The following is a 14,123-nucleotide window of genomic DNA, read 5'->3' on the forward strand; positions in this document are numbered from 1 at the left end:
CCCATTGGGAAGTGGCTTTGGTAGAAATGATTCACCCTACACAAATCCAAAACATCACTGAAAAGCAAAACACTTTTGAGGTCGAAATCCTGAACCAACAATTGCAAGAAACCATGATTGAAATGGGGTTTTCAGGGGACACAAGACCATCCAACAATTCAGTCTTCAATATCTACACCTTGAAAATTCCGGCAGGGTTTTATTTTAGTGGCCAACATTTGGTGGACACCATTGCTTCCAGGTTCGACTTACCCTTTGGCAAAGCCCTGAACAGAATCAAAAAAAGTGTCACCCTGGAGTACCATAAAGTGGCTCGTCGCTTACTGATGAAATTTCAGGATACACAAACGTTGTCCATCAGTTTTAATCGTGACTTGTTTGACATTTTAGGTGGAGACACTAAAATGACTCCAAATTTTAAACCGAAGATCAACAGCAATATGGAATTTTACAAGTTTTTTCGATTCTCTGTAGAACTGAACCAAGGACTGAATTTGATCTTTGTGTATTCTGATGTGGTGGAGTGTAACGTGGTGGGACACACCTCCGTACCGTTACTGCGTGTCATTCCTTTCAAAGTGGAAAGTGCCACAACCAATGAACAGGAAGGTGGAAACACCTATCACCTCCACCGCGAATGTGTACATCCTCACTATTTGCCTGTCAGCAAGTCTTATTTGGACACGGTCAACATTACTATACAAGGATATCTGGGACAAAATATTCCATTCACCAAAGGAAAAGTCACAGTGAAACTCCATTTTCGAAAACGGTTCTCTCACGATTCGTAAGTCATGTATCCAGTGTACCGAGGGGTTGCTCGGTAGCGAGGACACGGTTTAGGAGATATGTTAAAATCGGCCTTTCGTTCGGTGGCCCCAGTCTTGAAACCGATGGTGACACGCGGATTGCACGCCTTGAAAGATGCGGCATTGACGCAAGGCAAAGAATTTCTCCAAAATGTCATCATCGACAAACAAAACCCTAAAGAAGCCTTCATGAGGGCAGGCAAACAATGTCTTGCTGCAAACGGGCAAAGACATTTTAGGCCGAGGAGAAACACGTATAAATGCCCTGCACGCTACCGAGTCAGGCATTCAGCAAGGACAAGGCAGAAAGAGACGACGAAGAAAACACCCTTTCACCAGACTTCACACGTCTAAAGCTAGAAAGGCAAAGAAGAGAAGAACCGTTCGAGACTTAGACGTTTTCTAGTATTGAGACACAGAGAAAATAATGATGCACCGAGAGTCTTGCGCTTGTTCCAAGTCGGAACTGGATCTGTTTGCCATGCCACCCACCATGATGACCATGCAAGAATCCCAATGGGTGGAATTTCACCCCGTCTCCTCATTGACCGATTCCGCTCCCATCGAGTTTGAAATCAAAGGACAGCCCGAAGATTACATCGATCTGAATAGCAGTTACTTGAATCTGAAAGTCAAAGTTCTAGATAAGACAGGAGGTGATATAGACAATGAAGCAGTAGCTCCCGTCAACAATTTCATGCATTCCTTGTTTAGTGGAGTGGACTTGTACTTGAATAACAAACTAGTCAGTAGCAGCATGGATACTTACCCTTATCGTGCCTACCTGGAAAATCCCTTGACGTACGGAATAGACGCCAAGAACACTCATCTCAATGCCTGTGTGGTATGGGAAGCTGACGATGCAGACCAGTTTGAAATATTGGAAACTGATACAAAGAAAGACCACAATGAGAGATTTGTAGAAAAAAGAAACAAAATCAAAGATGGACAGAGCTTATAACTGATGGATCGTTTGCATTTGGACATGTGGTTGGAAGAAGTATTTGCTGAACGGGGTGGATGTCCGCCTGAGACTGAATCGTAGCAGTAGCGCTTTTCATTTAATGGCTGGTGCTGACGATTACAAAACCAAAATCCAAGAACCGAGACTCTACGTACGCCGTGTGGAAGTGTTACCTAAAGTGGGAAACGACATCAGTCAGACGTTGAGCAGAACGAACACCAAGTATCCCATACAACGCATGGAAGTGAAAACCTTCACCATTCCCAAGAGACAGCGATCCATGATCGAAGATCATCTGTTCCAAGGACAGTTACCCAAACGTTTGATCGTTGGTATCGTCGAGAATACAGCCTTTCTACTTTCAACACTTTGGTGTGTCCAAGATCGAAGTCAGTCGCGATGGCAAAACCTTGTGTACCCGACCTTTCGAACCCGACTTTGACAAGAAGAATTACTTGAGGTCATACTTGTCCTTGTACCGGACAGTTAGGAACCAACACCAGTCATGGCATATCTTACGAAGATTATGCAGGAGGCTATGCTTTGTCGGCTTTTGATTTCACTCCAGACCAAGGCAGCGACGAGGAACATTTCCACCCTATAAAATCCGGCCAGATTCGTGTGGAAATTCAGTTTGCAAAACGAGACCCTGATGAAACGGTGAACGTCATCCTGTATGCAGAATTCGATAATACGATAGAAATCAACAGTTTGAGAGAAGTCATTCTAGATTATTAGAAGCCATGGAAGACTGTTATCCCTCTTTACAAAGTGGAGAAACTTTGGAGATGGAATGTAAGGAGATCGTGGAAGAAGAATCCCAAGACAAAGACGAAGAAGTTGTCACGATGAAGTCAAGATGGCCAGAACAAAAAGCCCATTTAGTCTGCTGTTTTGCCAAACACTTGATCGAAAAACTGACGGAATTGATCAAGAAAAATTGCTATGGATGTCAAAACGATCATCCCAGTCAAATTCAACACGATAAATGCCTGATGCTGAGTCAAGAAGAAAAATTGGACGAGTATCTGGACGAAGCTTGGAGTCTCATCTCGGACGAAGTCGTGTTGCATCAGTGGTATAAAGACTTGCGTGAACATTCTTGTCCACCATTAACCACTCAAGAGATCCATCGTATCGAAGCTCTCCTGAATCAGAGTGAGGAGACGAAACGAAGAAATGGTTATTTGTCAAACATTTTCAAGCAAAAAGCCAGGATCGAATTGATGACTTATTATTACCTGTGAAGAAGAAAAAAACAAAACATGGATACCTGGGAACTTTATTACCTTTTGAACCACAGTTCGTATACGGCTTCTTGGAATCCTGTCGTCTGTGCTAAAAATGAACTCCCTCATCGCAAACCTCAAGACCATCTAGCTTACGTGATCAACACGGACGACAGTCATCTCCCAGGAACCCACTGGGTAGCCGTCTACTTTCCTCAAGAAGGATGTGTGGAATATTTCGATTCGTACGGATTGCCTCCTTTGGAAGACGATATCATTGACTTTATGAGAAGAAATGCTCAGACCACCCGATTCAATAATGTGAAATTACAAGGCACAGATTCTTGGTGTGTGGACAATATTGTGTGTATTTTCTGCATCATCGCAGCCTGGACTATTCCTTGGAACATTTAGTGACTCATTTTGATCCTCGTTCTACTTCTAGAAATGATGTGAAAGTAGATCAATGGTTTTGTGACCATTATGCTTATCTTTTGTCTCAATGGCCTAATGACTTCCAACAGTGGAAATCACAATTTCATTCACAACGTTGCCAACCCTGTCCAAAATAATGTGTAAATTAAAAAAAAAAAATGTTTGATGTTATATTGTTGGATTATTGTTAAAAATGTTAGAGTTGTCTGTTAGTGTTAAGTGATTTTGAATAAAAGATGTGTTTTGAAAAAAAAAATGGCTTTGTCTTTTGTTTGGCTATAAGAATATTGATTCATGCTCTTTGACTTCTTACTATCCCTCTCATGACACTCATTGAACGTTGCGGCTGGAAAACCGTAGAGGGATGTTTTCCTTCACCTCCGCGCTTTGACTTTAAGAACCGGGGTAGTTTCCAGTGTAACCACCCATTGTCGACTCATCCTCCTACGAAGATGTGCTCCAAACTAGCTAAGCTAAACGAAGCCTACGTGAATTTGCATAGGGTCAGACACAGTATGATACCGAAGCCAGAAGAGATAGAGAATGTGAGAATGTTAAAAGTCACTGAAGACCTGATAGAAGAGCTCTTCAGAGAAGAAGTGAACAGGGAGAAAGAAGAATGGACAGAGAAGTACAGACTTCAGAGACAGCAGCAACAGCAACAACAACAGCAGCAGCTGCAGCAGCAGCAACCTGAAGCTGACAGAGGCTTTGTCGATTGTCGTATCGTCACCAAAGAGTTCTTCTTCTCTTTCCGAAGAAGCAGACCTATCGTCAGAAAGTCTATCCTCAGAGGACGTCGCATTCTTAGAAACTTAAAGATTGCCATAGCAAACAAACAAAAAAAAAAACAGCCCTTTTCAGGGCTACCAAATACTCTAGAAAAGAAATAACAGTCGATTTGCCAGTGTGTGTAGGTAGAGAAGTGTGAATATAAACACTGACTCTTTTTTTTTTTGATAGTGTGAGGGTATGTGTTTGTGTATATGATTGTGTGTGTTTGTAAGTGCTCACGTATGTTTGTTTGGATAGTAGATTAAGATCATGTTATTTACTGTTTGAGGTGCGGGGAGAGTAGATTTGGGGTTTGATTGGATTGCTTTGCGTATGTGAATAGTATATTATCTGTTTAATAAATTTTTTTTAGAATAGTGATGGGCAGTATAAAAAAGTGAGTGAGTGTTTCTTTTAGGTCCGCGCGTTGTTTGGTCATGATCTAGGTAAGATCAATTTTGTTTTAGGGGGATGTTTTCCTTCACGTCCGCGCTTTTAGTATAAATTGTGTGTTCATTCGTTAACAAGACAATGAGTGCCAGAATTGTAAAGCTTCTAGAATTCCAGATGCACCTGGAATATGCTAGGCGCATACTAAATGAACTGGCCGCGGAGGCCATTGTCGAAGAGGAAAGGATGAAAGAGGAGGAGGAAAGAAGAAAAAAAGAAGAGGAGGAAAAGGAGAGAAGAAATTCCAGAATCCCAAAGACAGAAAATTGGGATTCTGAGGCCACTTATCCCGCCTCTGCACTCCCAAGAAAAAAACTAAAATGAGACTGGGGAAGAAGATGTTTGTGTGGTGCCAGGCCTGGAAGGTGCCATCATTAACCAGGTGTCACTGGAGTTCAAAAACAAACAGCCCTTTTCAGGGCTACCCAAACCTTTAGAAAAGAAATAACAATCGATTTGCCAATGTGTGTATGTAGAGTAGTATGAATATGAACACTGACTCTTTTTTTCTTGTGTGTGTATGTGTGTGTGTGTGTTTGTTTGTAAGCGCTGACGTAGGTTTGTGTGGATAGTAGATTTGGGTTTCATTTTAATGCTTTGCGTGTGTAAATAGTAGATTTTGGGTTTGTTTATTGCTGCTTCACGTATGTGGATAGTAGATCATATGAAATAAGAAAAGTAGGGGATGTTTTCCTTCACGTCCGCGCGTTTTAAGTAATGATCTAGGTAAGATCAATTTTGTTTTAGGGGATGTTTTCCATCACGTCCGCGCTTTCACTATAAGAACCCACAGTATTCGTCGTTCGCACCATTCTAAGGAATAAACAAAGAAGATGGAGGTGACAAAATTATTTAACGATTTGAGACATAGCTATTTTTGGATCATGGATGGGACGTATGTAGTAGAAAGATTGAATAAGGAAGGAAGATTTGAAGGTAGCCTGAACAATGTGAAGAGTCTTGGAGTAGCAAAAGATCAAATAGGGGGAATGATTGAGGAAGAAGTAGAAAGAATCAGAGGATTCATTGACCCACCTTATGTGAGAGTAGGTACTTTAAAGGAAGCCTTGGATCATATCATAGAAGTCAGGACCTTCCATGAAAATAGCTTTCATTGGACTGACTGGTGGTACGTAAAGTGGGGTTGTAACCAGTTGATAAAAGCAGAAGAACTAATTAGAATGGTAATGAAATTAGAAGTGATGAAGATAAAAGAAAAATGGAGCAAAGAGAGAAAAAAAGAAGAGAATAATAAGAAGAAATTAGAGTTTGAAAGATTAAATAACAACTGGATGAAGATCCAACTGAAATTTAGAGAGATGGGCCATCCTGACTGGATAACAGAGGAGGAGAAGGAGAGGAAGAAGAAAGGAATTTTGGGAAAGACAAGGGGATGGTGGAAGAAGTGGAGGAGTTAGAAGAAGAAACCCAAGGCTCTTTTCAGGGCCACTCATAGGTCTCGAAAAGAGATTGACTTTCAATTGCCTACCCTTTTTTTATTTTGTTTTTTTTTTTAAATCGCATGTTAAATTTCCCTTGACGCTATACAGTCCCACCCTGTTTAAGTTCCTTTGACGCTATACAGTCCCATATTCCCATCTTCAATTCCCCTTGACGCTCAACAGTCCCAAAATCTATTTCCCATGTTAATTTCCCTTGTCGCTAAACAGTCCCACGATTTTTCTCCATGTTAAATTTACATAGTCGCTAAACAGTCCCAGGGGTGTTTTTAATGGTAAGTCCCATTGTCGCTGAATCGTCCCTATTTACTACTCATAATTCAGCCTGTTGTCATTTGTACTGCTAGCAAGTCGACATGCTACGCGTTCGCATCCATCTAAGAACCTAAATTGTTTTTAATATCTTGCTCATGTATGAGCTTTCTTTCTTTGAATTAGTAAAGATAATTATGTTACTGCTCGTATTTTTTGTGCGATTTTGCACCAACCAAAAAAGACAAACGATAAACACCTAATATTGTCGTAAGAAATATGCTTCTTCAATATATGGTACACGTTTGGAAATAAAATGTAAAAGAATATAGACTTGATCCGAGGTGAAAAATGGTAACGGTGTTGCAAGTGTCTGACCTCAATCGCGTGGGAACTTAGTAACAGTCTTCGAGTTGACCTCAATACGTGCTAATCTAGGTAAATATGGGACGACCTATCTTGAATGGGTTGATAGGGCTTATGGGGACAAAGAAAACGTATATAAATAAATACTTATACGACACAAATACAAAACATTTTTTGGAACCAACAGTCAAAGAATATATATTTTCGAGCTATAAGAAAAGGGCGGTTGGGGTTTATTAACTAAAAACAGTTAATATAAGTTGCATTGAACCGGTCTTCTTCTCTTCTTCAAACTTCGTCTGACACGAGGCCATCGAACCGGTCTTCTTTTCCTCAAACTTAGTCTGACACTAAGCACGTACATTTAGATTTTCATCAGACCGCATTGACTCTCCACACAAATCCTTCATTTTCAGATAGCCGTGTATGTTATCTTTGTGATAGCCCATGACAATTTTATATTCATGGGGTAGTCCTGGCTGAACAGCATCCCCGAAATTAGGGTAGGTGACTCAAAGTTTGTCCACATCTTGTCGTGACAACATGTGAATTCAAGCCGCGAGTAAATGGTATTTATCGTAAAAAGGGCGGATCTAAATTTATTGACATGAGTCACCAATCCAAAGGCGCATTAAAAAATTTAGTGAGAGAGGCGTCTCTCGTCCAATTAGAACAGAGTGGAGTGCGAGGTCACACAGTATATAGGCGCGCTAGTATCCGTGCTCGCTTGATCGATGTGACATGGCTTGAGCATGGCGGCAGCTATCAAAACAACCATGCTTAAACTTCCAGAAAAGAATGATGTTAATAGAGATTTATCCTATTTGTTTTCCTTTTGGCAAGACCTTGTACCGGTAAATGTACATTCACCACCTTCTCCTTCCTTACCTGGGGTAGGGCATTTTAGGCACAGACAAAAAGAAGGGTTATATAAAAGTTTTACAACAGCAGAAAGAAGCAGAACAAGCCTTTGACATTCAACAGCTATCGGAAGAAGAGGAAAGAAGAAAACGAGAGGAAGAAGAGAGGAAGAAGAGAAGATAAAATGCGAAGGAGAGAAGAAGGACGGTAAAAGTCAAATGTTGACTGGACTAATATACATTTTGGCAGAGTTAAGATATCTGAGACAAAAGTGTCAGACTTATTTAACTCAACCTACGAGAAAACGACGTGTCCGTGCCGAATATTCCAACCCAACCATCATTACCAATGAGACAGCAGCAGCAGCCATCGCTATCAAATCATCTACCGTAACACGTAATGAAGTATGACTTGTCCACGGCAAGGCTTTAAGGCAATTAAAGCTCATCTTGCCCAGACCATAAGTTTGTTAATAAAATCACCCAACGGTAATTTTCAGGGCCACCAATCTCTCTAGGAAAGAGAGTTTACTCAAATATTGCCAATCAAGTAAAACTTAAATCCCTTTTCCCCATCATGTATGAAATATGTATGCGTGTGAGTGCATGGGTGCGTGTAGGTTCTTATTTTGAACAAACCTTGAGCAAGAGACGGGTTTTCCTTCTTGTGTACTTTTTTTTTTAAAATCACAATTAAATTTCACATCACAACAGCAAGCATCCCATTTTCCATTTTTCCATTTGAATCTTTCCAATGGCACAAGTTCTTCCTGATCGTCACTTTCTCCTCGTGGCCTAGATTTCTTGTCATTCTTGTTGAAATGGGTTCATCTTCTTCGGCACCCATCTTCTCTTGTTTCAAAGGAGGATTCTCTATTTGTTTAGGGCACCCTGAAGTCCAATGTCCTTTCTCCTGGCAATATAACGGGTATCTTGAATTTTATTTCTTTTTCTTTTGAACTAAGCGAGCATTCTGCAGACGAATGTCCATATAACTTACATATATAGCAACCATCTTCACTTATAAACCTTAGTATGATGCACATCAAATCTGTAACCAGAAGGGAACGTCTTTTTTTACTCTCCCATCTCTGAAATATATTTTCGTATGAATTTTAGCAAATATCTGATCAGCAGTCCAATCTGTCATGACTCTTCCATCTTGACTTCTTCAAAGAATACTCAGACTCTAAAGCATTATCCTTGTACATAGGATTCACTGCATGTAAAATCTAGTAATATGTACTTTTGGAATAAAAATGAAGCGATCGCGTGATTTCAATGAGAGACAATAAGAATACAATAAGAGGCCGCGATGCGACATATCGTCTCGCACACAAGACAAGAGGAAGTCTTGGTTCAAATCCTTGCCAGCGATTTAGAAGTCGACATGAGCGAGCCTGAATCAACGCTCTCCACGTCTGATCCCAAACCAAGAAAGATTACCTCGATCGAAAGTCAGTCAGTAGCACCTGAAAAGAAGTAACATATTCGAGAGACGGACAAACGCTCCTCCAGAAAATTCAGAAACACTGTTTACACTTACACGAGGAAGGTTAATGATTTCACGTTCGAAGCGTCGCTTGAGAAATCAGATGGTTTCATAGCCGATTTGTGGGATTCCTTATGAACCACACAGAAAGGACAATGCTTAACCAAATAAGACAATCGTTTGAGACTCTCCATCTATCACGATAGTTGGAAGTCACCCGTTTGGGTCTAGTTTAGCAGCTCGGTAAAATTGATACCTTTCAAAGTTCAACATATTCAGCAACCCCGCAACAAATTTCACATTACCGATGGCAATAATACAATTTACATGAATCACATTTTACCTCCGAAAGAGAGCGGACAACTCAGAAACTTTTTACCGGCAGACGAACTTCTCAGCAAGAAACGCGCATTGTCTAAATTGACAACGACCAAGACCAGATGTGTTTAGCTCGAGCCACCGTCATGGGACGGACGTATGCTGATGATAACGATACGGCCGAATGGTAAAGAGTGAAATAGCATTGAAAAACTGGACCGAGTCAAGTAACAAACAGAAGCCCTGTTTCAGTAAGCTGGTATATCCAAAACAACCGCATGTGACATTCCAGCAATGCGAAAAATGCAAGACGTCATGATTAGAAGCCACACGTTAAAACTGTACGAGGACCTCTGGAGTTGCGCGGCCTTGATTTCCCAGACGGTAAATATATTGCCGTCTATCATAACAAAGAACATTTCGATATCAATACCAGTATCACCGGATTCCTCGGATACGCTTATTTGTGTGAGAAACTTGACTATGGGTATGCCAATTGAGAGCAAAACATTCATTGTGGAGAGATATGTCGGAGTTGTTTAGGCTCAAAACCCTGTTTTTCAAAAGGACAAGACCGAATTCATTGCACAGCTTGTCAGCAACTGTTAGTCAGCCCGACGTGTTGCCACTACCATCGTCTGACGCAAGGTTCACATCAAAAATTGCTAGCTAACTCCTGCGATTGAGAGACTGAGCTCTACTAACAACCTTAGAGGTGACGTCTGTCCAGAGAAGAAACAGAGTCATATTTTTCACCACATCCTGGACTTTCTACATCCATAAATACAAATCTAATATCTGCAAGGCTAATTGCGTGCAAGAAAGCAGCCAAGAACTTAACTTTCTTTATTGCGCTCACTGAAGCAAGGTTCCTGGAGAATGTGAAAAAATCTTTCGAGGACCTAACACGCTTTACGAAATCCCCCTGATGGATCTAGAACCTGTCGACGAAACGTATAGCCATGAGGACAATAAACTTTAAGGCGACTACCATCGTTTTGCCACAGTGATGGCTCACAATTTATCGGGATATGATGGACATTTTCTTCTGAAGTAGTATTCAGCACAAAGCACTGAATGCCCTAACGTGACCACGAATGCAGCCAAAATCATCTACATGCAAGTGAGACAGGTAGATTTTAAACATTCATTGAGTTATTTGGTCTTGCCTTTAATTCGAATGCCTAAAACGTTTGGAATTAATTAAATGGCCAAACAGCATTTGCCATACTTTCCAATACCAAACCCAATCAACACGCAATCCAACCACATTTGCCTGATCCCCACTACTATGATCCTGGCAATATGCTCGCCGCACAATGAATGCTTTCTACGCTTGGTGACGCTCTCGTGTTTTGTGAAAAGGAAGACAAATGATCGAACGTGCCCGAAATGGTAGATTCAACACCATTGGAAACTATTCGGTGGATAGTTGGGACTGAGAACACCCCCAATATCGTGTACGAATTTAATGGATGCTCATTTCGCGGATGCCCGACGTGTTATCCTCAACGACAGACGAAAAATGAAATTTTACAGTGCTCCATGTAGGAATTTTACGGGAAAACAAGTTAGAACAACGAAGATACCAAATGGCTGATACGGGGGAGCACGACTACGATCGAGGTTTGAAATTCGATCCCGAGTTTAAGCGCATCGTGCAAAGTTATAACGTGGTGGACCCCTAGAACCACATGACAGTTTATTCGGAGGCCGCGCGAATGCCACATGCTTGATATGCCTTTTAACAGGAACGTGGGCCATCGTGAAATTAGAAGTGTACAAAATTGACCACTTTCCCAAGACAGAAAAGCACAAATAGAACAACGATAGCCAGGAAGGCATTATTAACCTCGATGTCTTTTCGAAATTCAAACACGAAGCCAGAGTCTGTCGTTTCTGATGCCTGACTCCAGAAGACCAATACAGATTCAAAAGAAGAGAACTGTTCCAAGGAAGGTATCAATTTAGAACACATCATAAAAGAAAAACGAAGATGTTAATTTGCCAAAATCATGGTGAATTGCTTGTGGGGAAAAATGGCAAAACAGTCCATGGTTACTAAAGATGAAATACTTAGCAGAGTGTTCCCCCTAGTAAGACTAAATTTACGATAAAAGAAAATATATGAAACACGTGGACGTCTATCTTGATTTTATCCTGGTGAATTACAAAGAAGAACCAGAGTTTGTACTGGACGGCGAATTTAAAAGGTCATCATTGCTACTAAAAGCCTGACACCAGTTAGGAGATCATGTCCTGTGCTTTGACAAGAACAGTTGCATCTAATCCATCGCCCTTGTTCATCCAGAGCTGATTCTTGGAGGATAATATTTTGCTCAAAATATGACCAAGACAATAATAGCGAGGATATTAAAGCTTCAGTTGCGTTGCAAAAGATTCCGTGGGAGGAAGTAAAAAAAAAGGTCAACTCTTGGAGGATTACCAAAACCTTTCACAACGACTGTTTCCTTTGAATTTGGACGCTATGTGGTATGTGTGTTAGTTACTTCGTTTTGGGGGATTTTGTTTGCCAGAAGATTCCTTGTGGACTATTTACGAACAGTTCCTGAAAAGAAAGCATGATCAATACATCTCTTTGTGTGCACGAGGGAATCATTCTGTTAAAAGTACATTTATATTGATATTTCTCTACGATTTTGTGTGAAGAAAAGATTCGTGATGCTTTATAGACTTTATATGCTTAGGAAGGTGTGTGTGTGTGTAGCTTGTGACCTACACCACAGCTAGAAAGATGTAAGTGACTGGAAAAGTGTTGGCTTCGATGCCTGGACGACAGAAGTGGCTGACTATACCAAGCATATATGTTGATGACTTAAAATGCCAAGTGAAAAATGAGTCACTTAAATACACGTTTGCCAATGTGGCATAAGAACCCGACATGGAGAAAAACCAAATTCAGGACAGCATTACCATCTTCAACATGAATGAAAGGCCACTCTGGGAAGAAATAGTAGTTACTGTCAGTAGTATAGAGACTCAAAGAACATTGGTGCTTGTCCCTAGAAATTATCGGATACACTAGAGTCGACACTGTTGTACACAAACATTTTGCATCGCACTTAGATCCACTTTATCTGCATTTGAGCGACGTACATATACATTTGACTCATGTGCTGTGCTTTTCATGTTGTGACTTTGAACACAGAATAAATGTGCATAAAGCTAAACACTTCACTATGGTTACATTTTCCTTCTACCTCCTCTTCTCTCAAGGCATTGACTAAAAGCTAGATCGTCCAAGTTCGGAGGCGCTGTATATTTGCCATCACTTTAACGAGATGTTTTCTGGTCCAAGTTGTCCAGGCAAACCAAATTCTTGTTCGAGCACAAAACCCCTTTCATCCATCGTTCTCCCTGCGCATCATGGAGTGATGGAAAGAGTGGCAATTGGCTTACAGCTTCCGTCTAGAAAGTCAAGGAGAATCCATTGTCTTTGTGCAAGGCATTCCCCGCGAAGACGACGGAATCATGTCGGACACGAGTCAAACTCATTTAGTCATCTTCGACATGTTAGGAAAAGATGTAGAAGAAGTGAAACATTTGTCTTCATGCAGTGGGATTCATAATGATGTCAGTATCATTTACATTACCCAAAATTTGTTTCGTTAAAGTAAAGCACATCGTACCATCAGACTCAATGCACATTACGTGGTCTTGTTTTAAAGTTGGAGAGATAAATCTCAAGTGCAAGTGTTAGCCAAACAGTAAGGAACTCGTTGGCTGACTTATGCGTACGACGATGCCACTCAAATACCTCACGCCTATTAGTCGTTGATTTAAAATCGACTAATCTCGATTATTTGCGATATAGTATCCATATTTTTCACGAATGGTGCCAATAAAGACGGCTGGTCAATTACACAGCCCCATCGGCATGAAAAAAAGCTGAAAGAAAACCAACACTTCGTTTCCTTTCAATCAAATCTTCCATCCAAATTGATTCGCGCCCTGTACGGCATCAGTCGCCAAAAAAGATCTGCAATTGAGTAACCGTTCTCTTTCAAACCAGTCTCAAAGAAGTTATAACGATGGTTTATGGTGACTTCACGTAAATTACTTCACCGCATGATTCACATCCATCATCAAGTCGAACGCTTTTATGACAAACATAAAGTGTCCTTGTCGCAGAGGCAGATCACGGAATCGATACTCAACCAAAAAGAAAAGCCTTTTGAAACCTGGAGGTAGCCTATCTCTAGGAGGTGTCATCATTCGTTTCTGTTAAACTCAAAATGCCCTAGCAGGCACCCCAAATAAATCCCTCTACCCAAATACATCCAAAGAAGAAGAAGAGTGTCACGACCAAATCACATACCAAGGAATATAACAACACAAGAAAAGGAACTGTAAAAAAGTCTGGCCAAACATTGCAGTGCGTTGTCTGTTCTGACGAAACCACATTCACTTATGCGATAAAAGCCTTATTGAAAACCCCTTGAAGTAATCATCAATACTGAGTGTGAATGTTTCTTTGTACATTACATGCACTATCACTGGATGAAGCCGGGTTGGGATTGGATTAGGGAAGACACCAAAAGCAACTGCGTTTACAAGATGTTTATTTATAAACGCAGTTTAAATATTAACAAATCTGACACCATTAAAAACAAAAAGATAAGGAAAATCATAAAGTTCCTAACATGGAACTATCAACAATTAACTCAACGAGGAAAAACTCAAAACATGAATT

The sequence above is a fragment of the Sinohyriopsis cumingii genome, chromosome 1 (assembly GCF_028554795.1).
Source record: "Sinohyriopsis cumingii isolate HCF-2022 chromosome 1, ASM2855479v2, whole genome shotgun sequence".
Taxonomy (NCBI): Eukaryota; Metazoa; Mollusca; class Bivalvia; order Unionida; family Unionidae; genus Sinohyriopsis; species Sinohyriopsis cumingii.